Genomic DNA, 20,883 nt, shown 5'->3' with positions numbered 1-20,883 from the left:
TCTGATCCCTTTATGAGAATTGGTATGTGTTCCTTCGTGTTACCCTTCCTGAAATCCACAATCAGCTCTTTCATCTTACTGATGTTGAGTGCCAGGTTGTTGCTGCGGCACCATTCCACTAGTTGGCATATCTCGCTCCTGTACACCCTCTTGTCACCACCTGAGATTCTACAAACAATAGTTGTATCATCAGCAAATTTTGGATAGTATTTGAGCTATGCCTAGCCACACAGTCATGGGTAGAGAGAGTAGAGCAGTGGGCTAAGCACACACCCCTGAGGTGCACACACTTTCCTCTCCTATTAGATTCCTTCTAACTAGACCTTCTTCCCCTCTCCAACATTTTTACACTGGCATCTCCCCCCAAAGGAGGATCTCGGCACAGAACTTTGACTGTTTATTCATTTCCATAGATGTTGCCTGACCTGCTGAGTTCCTTCAGCATTTTGTGTATGTTGCACTGCAGCTAGCTAGTAGTTCTTCACAGAACAGTTGCATTATCGACAAAGGGACCTGGCCCATTCTAATTCCAAATCAGTGTGTTGAATGATTCTGAGAGGAACATTGATGCTCCTTATCTTGTTCTTCCTGATGAAATGTGGTTAAGAAGCTGTGAGCTGCTATCAAAGAAGGCTTGGCAGGTTCCTCTTGAATTTTTTTTTTGCCTTTGGTAATGTTAATAATTGCACCTCTTCATAAATCTCTAAGCTGACGAAGGAAGCACACATTTCTACACTGAGTTCATGACGTCCTCAGGTGATAAAGTATCTTGATATTCTATAGGCAAATGAAGCAGACAGCAAATATTTAGTCTTAAGTGGAACTGCTCTAATGATTTGACACAGCATATTGCCTTCAACCTGGCAGAACAATGTCAAACATGTACTGATTATTAATCATTAAGTAACTGTCAAGTAACCCACATGGTGTTAGTGAAAGTAAATCACAATTGGAAACAAGATGTCTTAATTTTGTTCCAGAATAACATGTGCTGGACCGTTGTTGCCAGAGAAAGTTGAGTATACAGGAACATTACCTTACTATTTTTGCCTTGCTTTTTGCACTAATTATTTAATTTTTTATATGTACTTATTGTAATTTATCATTATGCATTGCAGAGTAGTCTGTTGCAAAACAACAAATTTTACAACATATGCCCGTGATATTCAAGCAACACACACAAAATGCTGGTGGAAGGCAGCAGGCCAGGAAGCATCTATAGGAAGAAGTACAGTCGACGTTTCGGGCCGAGACCCTTCGTTAGGACTTCTCGGCCCGAAACGTCGACTGTACTTCTTCCTATAGATACTGCCTGGCCTGCTGCATTCCACCAGGATTTTGTGTGTGTTGCTTGAATTTCCAGCATCTGCAGATTTCCTCGTGTGTGCCCGTGATACTAAACCTGATTCTGATTCCACCCTTCTTCCATTTCATAAAATTCATATTACGATTTTTGAATGAGAAGCAGCATCTATCATCAAGGTCTCCCACCATCCGGGCTATGCTGTCTGCTCGCTTCTGCCATCAGGAAAGAGGTACAGAAGCCTTAGCTCACACACCACTGGGTTCAGGAACAGTAATTACCCCTCAACCGCCGGGCTCTTGAACCAGTGTGGATAAACTCACTCAACTCAGTGTTGAATTGATTCCACAACTTACAGATTCACTTTTGAAACTGCCCAATTCATGGCCTCAATATTATTTATTGAGCTGTTATTTATTTATTTGAATTTTTATTGTATTTGTATCGTTTGCTTTCTTTTGCACATTGGCTGTTTGCCTGTCTTTGTTTTTGTGCAGTTTTCCTTTGATTGTATTGTATTTCTTTGTACTACTGTGAATGCCTGCAAAAAATGTATCCCAAGGTAACATGTGGTGACTTATACGTACATACATAAATTTATTATGACACTTGGGAATGCCGAAATTCAGTCCCTTGCCAGCTTATAAGAGACAGATAGGGTGAAAATTAGAATATAAATGAACAAAGTGCTCATTGCTTAAATCTTTTCAAAGATTTAGAGACACAGCATTTCTTTACAGTTTTCACGTAAGACAATATTTAGTAGGTCCCACCTAGAAACTAAAATACAGGGATTTCATGCCTTCAAGCTTGCATAGTAATTACCAAGATTCTATTTTTAACATTCTGACAAGTCCTAAGTCAATACAATGAATTTTGAGCTGGCACAACAGAAGTTGTGATTAATTACAAGACAATAGTAAGTGGCTAATAGACGTGTGGTTTCAGTCAACTGTAGAATTGAATAAGCAGTTCTGGCAATGAGAAAGGAAGGGAGAAAAAGAACAAAAATACATTTTCAAATGAAAATCTATAATGTTTTGTCAGATAAATAGAATCTGTGGCAGATGTGGAATTGTCTAATAATAAGAATCAGAATCGGGTTACTTCCACTGACATATGTCATGTAATTTGTTGTTTTGTTCAGAAGTACAGTGCAATATGTAAAAAAGAATTACTGTAGGTTACAATAAGAAATATAATAATGAAGTAGGTCATACAGAATTGCAGCAAAATAGTGAGGTTGTGTTCAGAATCAGGCTTAATATCACTGGCATATGTTGTGAAATTTGTTGTTTTGCAGCAGTAGTACAATGTAATACATCATAACAAAAACTGTAAATTACAGTAAGAAATATATAAATATTTAAGCTGTTAACTAAACCATAGTGATAGGTGCCTCCTTCTTGAGGCTTCACTTCTTGAAGATGTCCTCAGTGCTGGGTGGCACTTGCCTATGTTGGAGCTGACTAGGTTTATAACTTTCTGCTCCTTATTTTGATCCTGTGCAATGTACATGGACTATTCGGAAGTCTGATGGCAGAGGGGAAGAAGCTGTTCCTAAAATACTGAGACGGCAAGCTCCTGCATCTCCTCCCGGATGGTAGTAGTGAGAAGGGGGCATGTCTTGGATGGTGAAGGGTCTTAATGATGGATGTAGAACAGGGGTCAAAACCTATTGTTACCTAAAAGAGGCTACATGGGTTTATGTGTTTTCCATCATTAGATGAGACACTGGGCTCAATAGTCAGGAAGATTTGTTGCAGTTTTATAAAACCCTGGTTAGACCTCAACTTAATTCTGGTCACTCCATTATTGGAAAGATATGGATACTGTGGAGGTGATGAAGCAGAGGATGATGCATGGATTAAACAGCATTATAGGATTGAAATCCTATAAGGAGAGGTTGGATTATTTGCTCCGGAGTACTGGAGCTACAGGGAGTGCGATAGAAGTTCATAAGATTATGAAAAGCATAGACAGATAGCCAGCATTTTGTACCCAGGATCATGAATCTTATGCCAGAAAGCATACATTTAAGCTGAGAGTTCAAAGGAGACGTTCAGGACAAATTCTTTTTTTTGCAGAGAAAATGGTGATTGCCTGGAATACCCTGTCAGGGTGGTAGTGAGGGCAAATATGATAATGGCCATTAAGAGACACTTAGATAGGCATATGAGTGTGCACAAAATGGAGGGATATAGACATTGCGTAGGCAGAAGTGATTAATTTTGTTAGACATTAAACAGGGCTGCACAGGTTTGTAGGTAGTAATGGAGATGTTCTTGCCTTTATTAGTCAAGGCACTGAGCTCAAAATTCAGGAAAAGATTTTGCAGCTTTAAAACGATCTGGTTCAGCCTACATCTGGAGTATTGCATGCAGTTTTGGTTTCTTGCTTCCTTTCTCATTGCCAGGACTGCTTATTCTATTCTAGAGTTGATTGAACTTACTTCAATGATTATAGTATAACATCAAGGGCTTAAGGTCTGTTCCTGTGCTGTATTTTTCTGTCTATGCTGCACCATCAGCAACCTTATCATATTAGTGCAACTTGAATAATGTTCAAAGTTCAAAGGGCATTTACTGTATACAACTTTCAGATACATCTCCTTACAGGCAGCCACAAAACAAAGAAACCCAGTGGAATCCATTAAAAAATGATTGTCATACATCCAACTTGCAGACAAAAACATATCATGCAAACAATAAAAATAAGCAAATAACATTCAGAACTGAAAAAAGATCTAGTGCTTTCCTGGCGTATATGACGAATAAACTCTTCTTGGGCTTCAAACCGGGTACAGGTATCAATTATAACTGAAGTTTTGATGACAAACTCTGCTATCTTCATAAGGAATGGTGGTGGTATTTATACCCCCATCGTCCATCTCTCCTGATTGGTTAGTCCTCATCCAATCACGTTTCCGTTGTCCCATCTTGTTTACAATCGAATTCCAGTTCTTATTAATGGTCCAGGACATATGATCTTTAGTTATGAGTGACCAAAAGGAGATCTTCAATCCTGAGTGACTAAAAAGAGGCATTTGCCAATGCCTGATTACATAACAGCAGCTGAGTAGTAATTCCTAATGCAATGTAATTTCTTCGCTCAAGCATTGATTACTAGGACTAAGTGAATCCCAGAACTGAAAATATCTATGGCTTGTAAGGAAAAGAGATGGAATGTGATCATCATCATATAATTTGGTACTTCTTGAAGAGCTGTGAATTGTAAATCTTATGAGAGTATGGATGTTGTTGTAATTGATGGACATATTCATATTCTGTCTGGGTAGCCTCTAAACCTACGCATAAACATCAATTTCTCTAACTTCCAGTAATGTTTCCTGCCTCCACGTTCTCTCTTTTTCCATTTCCTTCTTACCCCTACTTTACTCCTCACCTACCTATCCCCTCACTCTGGTCCCCCTCCTCCTTCCTTTTCTCCCGCAGCCCACTCTCTTCTCCTGATATTCCTTCACTTCTTCCACCTATCACTTTTTATCTCCTCACTTTATTCCCCTCCCTGACCCAGGAATCTTCTCCATCATCTGGTTTCACTTATCACTTTCCAGCTTGTACTCCTTCCCCTACCTTCTTAGAGTCACTGAATCATAGTCTCATCAAACAATAGAGTGCAGGAACAGGCCACTCATCCCTTCTATTCCATGCTGATTTATTATTATGTCTAGTTCCATTGGCCTGCACCGGAACATAGCTCTAAATACTCCTCCTTTCTATGTACCTGTCATAATTTCTCTTAAATGTTGAAATCAAACCTGCAGCCAGCGCTGTTGCTGGTAGCTACACCATGTTCACACGTTCACCATCCTCCGAGTGAAAATGTTCCCACTCATATTGCCCTTAAACATTTCACCTTTCACTCTTAACCTATAAACTCTAGTTCTAGTCTCACTCAACTCAGTGTAAAAAGCCTACTTGCATTTACCCTATGTATAACCTGCATAATTTTGTATATTAAATATCCTACACTCTAGGGCAGGGGCTTCCCTACCTTATTTATGCTATGGACCAATATTATTAAGCAAGCTGTCCGTGGACCTCAATTTGGGAATCCCTGCTCTAGGGAATAAAATTTAGCCTTTCCATATACCTCAAGTCCCGGCAACATCCTTGTAAATTTTCTCTGCAGTCTTTCAATCTTATTGATATCTTTCTTGTAGGTAGGTGACCAGATGGGGTCACTATAATCCAAATTAGGCCTCACCAACATCTTATACAACTTCAACATGACCTCCCAACTACTGTACTCATTACTTTGATTTATGAAGGTCAAAATACCAAAAGCTCTTTTTACCATCCTGCGTACTTGTGATGCCACATTCAATTCGTGATGGCTCTGTATTCTTATTCTGACTTATTCTCCTAACTTTTCCCGTCTTCATGAAAGGTCTTGGCCTGACACACTGACTGCTAATTCCTCTCCATAGATGCTGCCTGACCTGTTGAGTTCCTTCAGTATTTTGTGTGTGTTGCTCTGGACCTACAGAATCTGCAGAAGTTCTTGGGTTTATAATTGAAGTTAACACATTGTTTCAAAACAAATCTTGGAAGAATAAAGTCTTAGCTCTGCTCTTCCACTTTCATGAGGCACATCAAGACCCTGCTGCCCACCTCACTGGACCCTCTGCAGTTCACGTACCATCCCAACTGTTCAGCAGACAATGCCATTGCTATCAGCCTCCACCTGGCCCTAACCCACCTGGACAAAAAAGACACGTACGTTCCAATGCTGTTCATGGACTTCAGTTCAGCATTCAACATAATTATTCCTCAGAAACTGATTGGAAAGCTGAGCCTACTGGGCCTGAACACCTCCCTCTGCAACTGGATCCTAGACTTCCTGACTGGGAGACCCTAGTCAGTCCGGATTGGAAGCAGCATCTCCAACACCATCACACTGAGCACGGGGGCACCCCAGGGCTGGGTGCTCAGTCCACTGCTGTTCACTCTGCTGATCCATGACTGTGCTGCAACACACAGCTCGAACCACATCATTAATTTCGCCGATGACATGACCGTGGTGGGTCTCATCGGCAAGAACAATGAGTCAGCATACAGAGAGGAGGTGCAGCGGCTAATGGACTGGTGCAGAACCAACAACCTGTCCCTGAATGTGAACAAAACAAAAGAGATAGGTGTTGACTTCAGGAGGACACGGAACAACCACTCTCTGCTGAACATCGATGACTCCTCTGTAGAGATCGTTAAGAGCACCGAATTTCTTGGTGTTCACCTGGTGGAGAATCTCACCTGGTCCCTCAACACCAGCTCCATAGCAAAGAAAGCCCAGCAGTGACTCTACTTTCTGTGAAGGCTGAGAAAAGTCCTTCTCCCACCCCGCATCCTCAACATATCCTACAGAAGTTGTATTGAGAGCATCCTGAGCAGCTGCATCACTGCCTGGTTCGGAAGTTGCACCATCGCAAGACCCTGATAGTGAGGTCAGCTGAGAAGATCACTGGGGCCTCTCTTCCCACCATTACAGACATTTACACCACACGCTGCATCCGTAAAGCAAACAACATTATGAAGGACCCCACGCACCCCTCATACAAACTCTTCTCCCTCCTGCCATCTGGCAAAAGGCACCAAAGTATTCGGGCTCTCATGACCAGATTATGTAACAGTTTCTTCCCCCAAGCCATCTGACTCCTTAATACCCAGAGCCTGGACTGACACCAACCTACTGCCCTCTACTGTGCCTATTGTCTTATTTATTATTTATTGTAATGCCTGCACTGTTTTGTGCACTTTATGCAGTCCTGGGTAGGTCTGTAGTCTAGTATAGTTTTGTGTTGTTTTATGTAGTTCAGTGTAGTTTTTGTATTGTTCATGTAGCACCATGGTCCTGAAAAACTTTGTCTTGTTTTTACTGTGTACTGTACCAGCAGTTATGGTCAAAATGACAATAAAAAGTGACTTGACTGACCTTTAATGTGATAGATAGGAATGCAATATTGTGGAGAATTTCCACATTACTTCACAAGTTTAAGGGAAACATGAGGGGAAACTTTTTCATTCAGAAGGCTGTGAGGGTATGCAATGAGCTTCAAACACAAGTGATGGATATTGTGGTGATATCATGTGTCACGTGACAGAGTTCGGAGCATGCACAGAACTGACAGAATGATCAAGAAGCTTGTATGTTAGACGTGGTTGCTGTTTGCTGTTAAATAAAAAGTTCTAGTTATGTTCTTACAGAATATCTGTCTTTATGAGTACCCACAGTACATATAAAGAACACAACATGGTGTCATAAATCGCTCTGGAAGAATAATTCGTTTTGTTAACATGGGAGAAGCGAAGATAATCAAAAAACAGCGCAAACTTTTTCATTGTTTGCTAACAGCTTTAAGCATGGAAGTTTTACAATCCCCATCGACGCTTCAACTGACTGGAAACGTAGCTGAAATCTGAAAAAAATTCAAACAGCGTTTTGAAATTTATTTATGGCGATTGGTGCAGAAAATAAAATGGAAAAAACGAAAGCAGCAATTCTACTCCATGTGATTGGAGATGACACAATTGAGGTATATAACCATTTTACTTTTGAGAATAGAGATAATTTGAACCTAAAAGTGATAATTGACAAGTTTGAATCATTTTGCATACCGAAGCACAATGTGACCTATGAACGGTACAAATTCTTTACTTGCAAGCAGAAAGCTGGTCGAGTGATTGATCAATTTGTTATGGAGTTGAGAAACCACAGCAAAAGATGCAAGTTTGCAGAGCTGATGGACTCTCTTATTAAAGACAGAATTGTTTGTGGCATTCTGATGGGAACCAGAGTGCCAGAGCTCACAGTGTGGCTGGGGTGAAAATAAATGTTGAAAATTCAAGCAAATCCGCTGATAGAAAGGTTGTGAGTGGTGGTAAAAATCTTCTGAGGTGTATATATTTCAATGCTAGGAGTATTGCAGGGAAGGCGGATGAGTTGAGGGCGTGGATTGACACATGGAATTATGACGTTATAGCAATTAGTGAAACTTGGCTACTGGAGGGGCAGGACTGGCAGCTTAATATTCCAGGGTTCCGATGTTTCAGATGTGATCGAGGCAGAGGAATGAAAGGTCGGGGAGTAGCATTGCTTGTTAGGGAAAATATTACAGCAGTGCTCAGGCAGGACAGATTAGAGGGCTTGTCTACTGGGTCCTTTTGGGTGGAGCTGAGAAACAGGAAAGGTATGGCCACATTAGTGGGATTGTATTACAGACCACCCAATAGTCAACGAGAATTGGAAGAGCAAATCTGCAGAGAGATAGCAGGCAACTGCAGGAAACATAAAGTTGTGGTGGTAGGGGATTTTAATTTTCCATACTTTGATTGGGACTCCCATACTGTTAGGGGTCTAGATGGTTTAGAGTTTGTAAAATGTGTTCAGGAAAGTTTTCTAAATCAATATATAGAGGGACCAACTAGAGGGGATGCAATATTGGATCTCCTGTTAGGAAACGAGTTAGGACAAGTGATGGAAGTCTGTGTAGGGGAGCACTTTGGTTCCAGTGATCATAACACCATTAGTTTCAATTTGATCATGGACAAGGATAGATCTGGTCCTAGGGTTGAGGTTCTGAACTGGAAGAAGGCCAAATTTGAAGAAATGAGAAAGGATCTAAAAAGCGTAGATTGGGACAGGTTGTTCTCTGGCAAAGATGTGATTGGTAGGTGGGAAGCCTTCAAAGGGGAAATTTTGAGAGTGCAGAGTTTGTATGTTCCTGTCAAGATTGAAGGCAAAGTGAATAGGAATAAGGAACCTTGGTTCTCAAGGGATATTGCAACTCTGAAAAAGAAGAGGGAGTTGTATGAAATCTATAGGAAACAGGGAGTAAATCAGGTGCTTGAGGAGTATAAAAAGTGCAAGAAAATACTTAAGAAAGTAATCAGGAAGGCTAAAAGAAGACATGAGGTTGCCTTGGCAGTCAAAGTGAAGGATAATCCAAAGAGCTTTTACAGGTATATTAAGAGCAAAAGGATTGTAAGGGATAAAATTGGTCCTCTTGAAGATCAGAGTGGTCGTCTATGTGCGGAACCAAAGGAAATGGGGGAGATCTTAAATAGGTTTTTTGCGTCTGTATTTACTAAGGAAACTGGCATGAAATCTATGGAATTGAGGGAATCAAGCAGTGAGATCATGGAAACTGTACAGATCGAAAAGGAGGAGGTGCTTGCTGTCTTGAGAAAAATTAAAGTGGATAAATCCCCGGGACCTGACAGAGTGTTCCCTCGGACCTTGAAGGAGACTAGTGTTGAAATTGCGGGGGCCCTGGCAGAAATATTTAAAATGTCGCTGTCTACGGATGAGGTGCCGGAAGATTGGAGAGTGGCTCATGTTGTTCCGTTGTTTAAAAAAGGATCGAAACGTAATCCGGGAAATTATAGGCCGGTGAGTTTAATGTCGGTAGTAGGTAAGTTATTGGAAGGAGTACTAAGAGACAGAATCTACAAGCATTTGGATAGACAGAGACTTATTAGGGAGAGCCAACATGGCTTTGTGCGTGGTAGGTCATGTTTGACCAATCTTTTGGAGTTTTTCGAGGAGGTTACCAGGAAAGTGGATGAAGGGAAGGCAGTGGATATTGTCTACATGGATTTCAGTAAGGCCTTTGACAAGGTCCCGCATGGGAGGTTAGTTAGGAAAATTCAGTCGCTACGTATACATGGAGAGGTGGTAAATTGGATTAGACATTGGCTCAATGGAAGAAGCCAAAGAGTGGTGGTAGGGAATTGCTTCTCTGAGTGGAGGCCTGTGACTAGTGGTGTGCCACAGGGATCAGTGCTGGGTCCATTGTTATTTGTCATCTATATCAATGATCTGGATGATAATGTGGTAAATTGGATCAGCAAATTTGCTGATGATACAAAGATTGGAGGTGTAGTAGACAGTTAGGAAGGTTTTCAGAGCCTGCAGAGGGACTTGGACCAGCTGGAAAAATGGGCTGAAAAATGGCAGATGGAGTTTAATACAGACAAGGGTGAGGTATTGCACGTTGGAAGGACAAACCAAGGTAGAACATACAGGGTTAATGTTAAGGCACTGAGGAGTGCAGTAGAACAGAGGGATCTGGGAATACAGATACAAAATTCCCTAAAAGTGGTGTCACAAGTAGATAGAGTCGTACATTGGTACATTGGCCTTTATTAATCAAAGTATTGAGTATAAGAGCTGGAATGTTATGATGAGGTTGTATAAGGCATTGGTGAGGCCGAATCTGGAGTATTGTGTTCAGTTTTGGTCACCAAATTACAGGAAGGATATAAATAAGGTTGAAAGAGTGCAGAGAAGGTTTACAAGGATGTTAACAGGACTTGAGAAACTCAGTTACAGAGAAAGGTTGAATAGGTTAGGACTTTATTCCCTGCAGCGTAGAAGAATGAGGGGAGATTTGATAGAGGTATATAAAATTATGATGGATATATATAGAGTGAATGCAAGCAGGCTTTTTCCAGTGAGACGAGGGGAGAAAAAAACCAGAGGACATGGGTTAAGGGTGAGGGGGGAAAAGTTTAAAGGGAACATTAGGGAGGGCTTCTTCACACAGAGAGTGGTGGGAGTATGGAATGAGCTGCCAGATGAGGTGGTAATTGTGGGTTCTTTTTTAACATTTAAGAATAAATTGGACAGATACATGGATGGGAGGTGTATGGAGGGATATGATCCATGTGCAGGTCAGTGGGACTAGGCAGAAAATGGTTCGGCACAGCCAAGAAGGGCAAAAGGCCTGTTTCTGTGCTGTAGTTTCTATGGTTTCTATTCGGGATAATGGTGTGAGAGAAAGACTGCTAAGAGAACAAGACACAAGATATTGACCTGGTAAAAGCTTTGAGGCTGTGCAAAGCTTCGGAGACTGTGATGTCACAGGCGAAAGAGCTTTTTATTGAGAGCTACGTAGATGCTGTAAAGTGCGAACATATTAGAAAAAATAATGAAGCGACAACAAAATCGAGAGAGAGCAGGACGTCATCTGAAAGAAAAAAACTTTGTGATCACGGTGGGCGGTAGCATTGACCTAAAATGTGTCCAGCGTATCGGAAACTGTGTAATAACTGTGGTAAGAGTAATCATTTTGCAGAAGTAGAAACGAAATAAAACATGTAAATGCAGTGCTTGAAAATGAACGCGAGAAGTTTTATATAGATGTGTTTTGTGAAAACAAACAAAATAACAATGACTGGACTATTCTATTGCAAGTGAACCAAAATAATATTCTGTTTAAACTTGATACTGGAGCACAAGTAAATATTCTTGCAGAATCTGAGTTTAATGCATTAAAGCCAAGACCAAAGTTACATCAGACAAATATAAAGCTGACTGGGTGTTCAGGTGCAGACATTCCAGTTAAAAGAACATGTGTGGCAAAAGTATCACACAAAAATATTGTGCACACGCTTTCATTTGTGGTCATGACTAAGAATGTACAGTCAACACTTGGTTTATCTGCCTGTGAGAGACTGAAGTTGGTGAAAAGAGATTTAGTCCTGCACAGTGACACAGAGTCAGAATACAGTGATGAAAGAGCAAGGAAGAACAGAATTTGATTCCAATGCAGCAAAAGAAGAAGTCATAAAGAAAGCTCCCAGACCCATCCCTTTGTTACCAGCATCTGACAAAGTATTGCCAACAAAACCAAACTTGCTGGTACAGTTATTATTTATACAGTACCCTGTTCATTATTTATTTATTTATATAGTTCTCCATTCATTATTTATTTATTTATATAGTGCCGAGTCTGTTATGTATTTATATAGTGCTCCATCTGTTATTTATTTATTAATATACACATGTTCTTTTTTTCTCTCTTTTTTTTCTCCCTCTGTCCCTCTGACTATATCCTTTCCCATCCTCTGGGTTTTCTCCCCCTCCCCCTTGTCTTTCTCCCTGGGCCTCCTGTCCCATGATCCTCTCAATCCCCTTTGCCAATCACCTGTCCAGTTCTTGGCTCCATCCCTCCACCTCCTGTCTTCTCCTATCATTTTGGATCTCCCCCTCCCACTTGCAAATCTCTTACTAGCTCTTCCTTCAGTTAGTCCTGACGAAGGGTCTTGGCCCGAAACTTCGACTGTACCTCTTCCTAGAGATGCTGCCTGGCCTGCTGCGTTCACCAGCAACTTTTGTGTGTGTTACTGGTACAGTACAATACTGATCTGAAGCCATAGAGTGACAAGAATCAGGATCCAATTGAAGAAGTGAAAGCACAATTGAAGGAATTGAGAAGTTTTGTTGAAATGAAGTCTCAGCATAAAAAAGAGATTACACAGTTAATGAATGAATTAGAGGCAGAAAAGAAGATTTGTATTTCATTACAAATGGAAGTGAAGGAATTAAGAAAGCTACAGTACTTGAAGCAGTACAACCCAGATCATACATGGTCCAAACAGAAGAAGGAGCAGTGTTAAGAAGAAATCGCAAAGACCTCAAGAAAGAGCCAACTTCAGAGTTTCAGTTATCTGATGCATATTTGTTTTGATTAATGTTGCTAATTGTTTTGCTTTTTAAGGAAAGGAAGATGTGGTGATATCATGTGTCACATGACAGAGTTCGGAGCATGCGCAGAACTGACAGAATGATCGAGAAGCTTCTATGTTAGACGTGGTTGCTGCTTGCTGTTAAATAAAAGTTCTAGTTATATTCTTCCAGAATATGTCTCTTTATGAGTAACCCATGGTACATATAAAGTACACAACAGATGTGATTTCAATTTCAACATTTAAGAGAAGTTTGAATAGGTCAGTGGGACTAGGCAGAAAATGGTTCGGCACAGCCAAGAAGGGCCAAAGGGCCTGTTTCTGTGCTGTAGTTTCTATGGTTCTATGGTTCTATGGCATGTGGATGGGGGAAGAATGGACGGCTATGGTCCAAGTTCAGGTTCATGGGACTAGGCAGTTTAAATGGTTCAGCACGGACTAGATGAGCAAAAGGGCCTGTTTCAGTGCTGTAATTTACTATGACCTTATAACTCAAATTTAACAATAATATTAAATCTTAAAACTTAATTCAATAGATTATCAAATTGGTACAGGGACTCAAAATTTGTGGTATAGTCAGGTTTTCTTTTGCAGAAAGAGCTTTTTTTTTTTTACACAGATATAATTAATTAAAAGTTAGATTAGTTCACTGACTTGTGGTTGTGGTAAACTGATAATCTACTCCTCTGCATGTTCAGCATGTATGTTAATGGTTACTGTACCGAGGCAGGGTGATGGAATTAGCAGATCAGTCGTGACCTAATTGAGTGGCAGGACAACCTCAAGGGACAAAACTTCCTTTCTCAACCGTCTGTCAGTCAAACAGAGTGAATATGATCAGAAGCGAGGCTCAGGTTCCACAAGTGAACTTGTTGGCAGTATATTGCACATCAGAGAGCAGAGCACAATATGGAGCTTCAAGAATCTATAGGTGCTGACGGCTGCCAAGGTCAATGATCTGAACACTTCTTTCCATGCATCTAAAACCTGGCAAATGCCTGCCAACTCCCACACTACCTGAATATAAAGTGACTTTATTCCGTCAAATGAAGCCACTGGAACAGCTAAACCCAAGTAAAATAAAACCCTGCCACTCATTTTTGTTTGACTCAGAGTAGAAGCTGCCAATCATAAATGATTGGCATAATTTGTATTACATTAAAGTACTGTCTGACAAAGCTATCCTTTGTTTATGTGGGTACTTCAATACAGAGTATATTAAAAATACTAAAATGTAACTAATTCAGAATCAGAATCAGGTTTAATATCATTAGCATAGGTCGTGAAATTTGTTAACTTTGCAGCAACAGTACCATGAATAATATAAGAAAAAGCCTGTGAATGATAGTAAATATTTACATCTATTAAATAGTTAAATAAGTAGTGCAAAAATAGAAACAAAAAAGTAGTGAGTAGTGTTCATAGGTTCAATGTCCATTCAGAAATTGGATGGCAAAGGGGAAGAAGCTCTTCCTGAATCATTGAGTGTGTACCTTCAGGCTTCTGTACTCCCTTCCTGATGGTAACAATGAGAAAAGGACATGCCCTGGGTGGTTAGGGCCCACAGTGATGGACACCACCTTTTTGAGGTACCGCAACTTGAAGATATCTTGGATACTACAGAGGCTTGTGCCCATGATAAAGTTGACCAAGTTTACAACTACCTGCAGCTTACTTCTATCCTGTGCAGTAGCCCCCCCGCCCCACATCAGACAGTAATGAGGTACTCAGAATGCTCTGCACAATACATCTGTAAAAATTTGCGAGTGTTTTTGATGACACAACAAATCTTCTTAAACTTCCAATGAAATATAGCCACTAATTTGTCTTCTTTATAACTGCATCGATATGTTGAGTCCAGGATAGAGCCTCAGAGATATTGACACCCAGGAACATGATATTGCTCACTCTTTCCACTTCTGATCTCTCTGTGAGGACTGGTGTGTGCTCCCTTATCTTACCCTTTCTGAAGTTCACAATCAGCTCTTTGGTCTGATTGACATTGAGTGCCAGGTTGTTGCTGCGACACCACTCAACTAGCTGGTACATCTTGCTCCTGTACACCCTCTTGTCACCATCTGAGATTCTGCCAACAATGGTTGTGTCAACAGCAGATTTATAGTTGGCATTTGAGCTGTGCCTAGCCGTACAGTCATGTATGTAATTACGATCTAGATAGGAAATAACCCAACAATTCTGCATGTTACATTTCTATTCACAATGAAATGACGATGAAACACCCATACCTGTCTATTGTACTGTTCATTTTACAAATTCCTTCATTACTGCTTCTGTGTTACAAACACAATAACTTCACTCAGTCATTTATTCTAATTGCAAAAATCCACTCCATCAGCATACTAACTGTTAATAGATGACACATCAGCACTAAATAGACCTGTAAAGGAAACCTTCCCTAATTCAGATCCCAACTGCACCTTGATTCTGTCTCAGCATTTCTACAACAATGATTTTCCTTCCTATCCTCACATACTTTCAAAACGAATTTAATTCACTCCTTTGGTGAGCACCAAGGTAATTACACTGTAGTTTTATTGCAGAATACAATTAAAATACAATTACCTAGATCATTTAAGTCTAAGTCTTACTTCGTTGTAGTTAAAAAATAATTACCTGGGAGCAATAAAGCATCCATTCCTGCTGTCATCTTTGAATAAGTGAAGTGGAGTTTATTTAGAGCAAGATGGCTTTGGAGAGTTTTTTTCTCTTCTCATTTAATGGGAAAGGGACAAGCATAAATCATCCGACAGATATTATAGTATCTGTATTGAGGAACAAAACAAATTAAATAGCTCTTTCAGTGATTTACATGCAAATCAAAGAGCTTTTCACTTATACATTAATTTGAGCCATCAGAAATTAAGTTCCATCAAGCGCTTACATGAAAATCAAGGTAAGCAGAAATCTTGCTGTCTCACACAGTGATAGGATTGCTGTTGGTGAGGTGCCCCAACAAGAACAGCCACATCTCCTGTTGGAAATGGTCAGCCTCAACTTGCATTACATTGCTAATACGGCCATAAGACTTGGGAGCACATCAGGCCATTTGGCCTGCTCCACCAGAATAACTGAGGCAGACTGGCTCTCTAAAGAAATTGTCATCGGTCATAATGAGTTAACAAAAAAAAGGTAATCATTATTGGCTTATTTAATTTCAGTCTACTAATGCCCAAATAAATGAAAATTTGAAGCCCATGGTTGGGTCTGGTCCAATGGTTCGAAGTGGAGATAAAGACACATATTTGCTACCAGCCTCAGCGGGGCAGCTTGGACTCAGACGCAACTCAAGCATATGGAAATTTCACATTTAGAAGTTGTAGGAAATCATGCCCTCTCCAGTTTTCTGACCTAATTCAGTTACAGATCACTTAGGCTTGAGGTGCACCACTTTTTGTGAAGGTCCTTGCATGGATGCTTATTGCTTATTGAAGCAGCCAATATAGTTGTTGAATAGAAATCCTCTCAAGGATATATCTTATGATACCAATGAACACACAACTTATGCTGGAGGAACTCAGCAGGTAGGGCAACATCTACACATAAACAGTTGATGTTTCAGGCGGTGATCTTTTATTAAGACTGGACAAGAAGGGAAAGATTCAGAATAAGATGAGAGATGGAGGGGAAGGAGCCCAAGATAGAAGGTGGTAGGTGGAGCCAGGTGAGGGAGAAGGTGAGTAGGCACAGGATGAGAGATGATATGATAAGTTAGGAGGTGATAGGTGAAAAGGTAGAGGGCTGAAGAAGGAATCTGGTAGGAGAGAAGAGCAGACAATGGGAGAAGGGAATCAAGGAGGAGCTCAGAAGAGGTGACAGGCAAATGAGGAGAAGCGATGAGATAAGAGGGGAGCCCGAATGGGGAATGGAACGTGAAAGAGGGAAGAGGGGTGGCAAAAATTACCTAATGTTAAAGAAATTATGTTAATGTCACAAACAAGAGAAGATCTGCAGATACTGTTTAATGTCATCAGTTCTGAGGCTACCCAGAGAGACTATGAGGTATTTCTCCTCCAACATGAAAATGGCCTCATCACAGCAGTGGAGGAGGCCATGGACCAGAGATAAGAATTTAAATGGTTGGCCACCAGGAAATACTGTTTTTTGTGGGTGGAGAAAGGATGCTTTACTGTAGGAAGTTATGCAACTTGAAAAAGAAGAAATCACAAATGTTCAGAAAAAGGTGAAAGGAAGAGCTAAGAAGATATGATAATATCTTAAAATCGTAATGTCATGTTAAAGTTGTAATTATTAAGGGATTTAAAAAGCTCTCTGTATCATCCAAGTTGCAGAGATATGTTCCTCCCCAGTTTGCAAGTGACAAGAGGAAATGGAGAGTATACAAACAGTTTGGTTGAGTGGAGAAATTGTGGTATATAAATGAGCAAAGATTCATTAATTGCCAATCAATACAAATTCACATGATTTCCTTCAGATCTTATGCAGATATATTCAAAGCCAATGTTTTCTTCTTCCCATTACATTAACAATGTGAGATTACTCAAAATGACTTCTGAGTTTTACCAGATTATATTAACACAAATAAGAAGTCAACAGACCATGGAAAAATGAGTTTTGAAATCTGTGGGTGAATATTAGTCATCAGCAATTTTCCCTGTGTGAACACCTAGTTCCATAAACTGAAATGGAAGTGGAGGCATGAGTACAGCTGCCCAGTGGAAAATAATTAATGGACGCATTTGTTTAAGAGTCATGTTTCATGCAGATAAACTGTATATGAAATAATTATTGCCATTGTCTGTGCAATAGTTCTGTGGGCAAAACTACCTTGTTAATGAGAGTTCTCAGAAGTCAAGTCAAGTCAAGTCAAGTCACTTCTTATTGTCATTTCAACCATAACTGCTGATACAGAACATAGTAAAAATGAGACAATGTTTTTCAGGACCTTGGTGCTACATGAAACAATACAAAACTACACTGAACTACGTAAGAAAAAACACAAAAACTACACTAGACTACAGACCTATCCAGGACTGGATAAAGTGCACAAAACAGTGCAGGCACTACAATAAATAATAAACAAGAAAGTAGGCACAGTAGTGGGTATAGTAGGTTGGTGTCAGTCCAGGCTCCGGGTATTGAGGAGTCTGATCGCTTGGGGGGAAGGAACTGTTGCACAGTCTGGTCGTGAGAGCCCAAATGCTTCGGTACCTTTTTCCGGATGACAGGAGGGAGAAGAGTTGCGTGGGGTCCTTCATAATGCTGTTTGCTTTGCAGGTGCAGCGTGTGGTGTAAATGTCTGTGATGACGGGAAGAGAGACCCCGATGACCTTCTCAGCTGACCTCACTATCCGCTGCAGGGTCTTGTGATCTGAGATGGTGCAATTTCTGAACCAAGCAATGATGCAGCTGCTCAGGATGCTCTCAATACAACCTCTGTAGAATGTGGTGAGGATGGGGGGTGGGAGATGGACTTTTCTCAGCCTTCGCAGAAAGTTGAGACACTGCTGGGCTTTCTTTGCTATGGAGCTGGTGTTGAGAGACCAGGTGAGATTCTCCGCCAGGTGAACATCAAGAAATTTGGTGCTCTTAACGATCTCTACAGAGGAGTCGTCAATGTTCAGCGGAGAGTGATTGTTCCGTGTCCTCCTGAAGTCAATACCCATCTCTTTTGTTTTGCTTACATTCAGAGACAGGTTGTTGGCTCTGCACCAGTCTGTTAGCCGCTGCACCTCCTCTCTGTATGCTGACTCATCGTTCTTGCTGATGAGACCCACCACGGTCGTGTCATTGGCAAACTTGATGATGTGGTTCGAGCTGTGTGTTGCAGCACAGTCTTGGGTCGGCAGAGTGAACAGCAGTGGACTGAGAAATTGCCAGACCAGTTAAAGCTGACTGGAAGGCTACTGTAACTCAAACAAGCACACATTTCAATAGTGGTGTGCAGAAGAGCATCTCTGAATGTACAGTACTTTAAAACCTTGAAGTGAATGGGCTATAGCAGCAAAAGACCACAAATATACAAACGTAGATCCTTAAGATCAAGAGATTCAACAGATGATGGAAATCCAGAGCATCACAGACAACATGCTGGAGGAACTCAGCAAGTCAGACAGCATCTACGGTCAGGAATAAACAGTTAACATTTTGGGGCATATCAAAACTTGTTGAGACAACACTTAGAGTACAGTGCACAGTTCCATTCACAATAGACCATGAAGGAAGGGACAGAGAGGAAGAGGAGAAGATTTAGAAGGTGAATACTAGAAGAAGATAAACAAGTGAAAATCTGCAGATGCTAGAAATCCAAGCAACATACACACAAAATGCTGAAGGAATTTTGCATACCAAACAGCAACTATGGAAAAACGTATAGTTGCTGTTTTGGGCTGAGACCCTTCATCAGGACTGAAAATGATTTTACTAGAAAATAATTTTGTCTCTTGGAAATAATCAGAATTGAGCTTTTTTTCCTCAAAAACAGATATATGAGGGATGACTTGAAACCATATAAATAGACTTTAACGTTTGATTGAGTAAATATACTTATGGAATCTAAAACAAACATTTGTAAATCTAATATATACATTAACAAATCAAATAAAGAATTTTGCAGAAAACTAACTTTAATTCAAGTATGAGTCAAATGTAGAAAATGCCAACATGTGAAGAGGTTGAAGCAAATAAGGGTAACTTCAGGGCCAAAGTATGTTAGTACACAAGGATGAAATAAATAGACAATTATCTGGTTGACTAAGGTTTGAAAAAGTATCTACCATGATGAGTTTTGTTGTTCCCTTTCAGACATCACTGTCCATGGCCACTTCTACCGCCATGATGAGACCACGCTCACTTTGGAGGAGCAACACCTAATATATCTTATAAACACTGATTTCTCCAACTGCTGGTAATTTATCTCTCACCCTTTTCTGACTCTCTATTCTGGCTACCCTCTCACCCCATCTCCACACCTGCCTGTTACCCCTCTCTAGTTCCCCAGCTCCGTCTCTTCTTTCCATGGTCCACTGTCCTCTCCTATCAGATTCCTTCTGCTTCACTGCCTCCTCCACATATTACCTTCCAGTGTCTCACTTTATCATACATCCTCCCACTCACCCGCCTTCCCCCTAGCCTGGTCTCACCCATCACCTGCCAGTTTGTATTCCTTCCCCTCCAGCTTCCTGCCAGCCCCACTAAAGGGTTTCATCCCAGAATGTTGACTGTTTATTCCACTCCAGAGATGCTGCCTGACTTGCTGAGTTGTCCAGCATTTGGTATGCGTTGCACAAGAATTCCAGCATCTGAAGAATTGAAAATGGATTATGCTTTGATGATCCATATGATGTATAAACTGTTCTCAGGCTTCTGCCACCCCGTGGTAGCAGGACATTGTATTCACAATGGCCATAGGATTGACTTTGAAGGCACAAAACTGCTGTTCTGTGCCAATGGGTTTTGGGACTGCCTGGTGATGGAAGCCACTGAAATAAAGCTAGAGGAGAAGAATTTTAACAAGGCCGTCATGGCCTTGCTCTAAGCAAGAAGTGCAATTTGATTGTAATCAAGGAGGGGGAGTGAAAACTTCATTGGATGAGGACTAACCAATCAGGAGGGATGGATGACGAGGGTGTAAATACCACTGGACTAAACATGCCAAGGCATCATCCCTGATGAACATGGCGGAGTTTGTCACTGAAATATCAGCTAAAAATGATACCTGTACCCGACCGAAAGCCCGAGAAGAGTTAATTCACCTGAAGACTCACTTGCCTTTAGAAAAATATGAGGAAATAGTTAGATAAAGGAGGGGTAAGTGGACTCACGTGAAGCATGAACATTGGTGTCAACAATTTCACTAAATATGAAAATTAATGAACTGAAGTTGCTGGAAATCTAAAATAAGCCTGATGTTATCTTTGGCTTGAAGTATTACTTCTTTTCCTATCCACAGATGCTGCTTGATCTGGAAGTGTATCCAGTATTTTTATTTCAGTTGAATTAAATAACCTGATTTAGTTCACCCTATTCTATGTTAAAGCAATTGCATTTTATAAGCTTTGTTAAATGTGTGCCAAAGTCTGAATAAAAAGTTCTGACATTTCTGGCAAA

The sequence above is a fragment of the Mobula birostris genome, chromosome 7 (assembly GCF_030028105.1).
Source record: "Mobula birostris isolate sMobBir1 chromosome 7, sMobBir1.hap1, whole genome shotgun sequence".
NCBI classification, from domain to species: Eukaryota; Metazoa; Chordata; class Chondrichthyes; order Myliobatiformes; family Myliobatidae; genus Mobula; species Mobula birostris.
The sequence above is the reverse complement of the archived record's forward strand: the minus strand, read 5'-3'. Positions refer to the sequence as shown.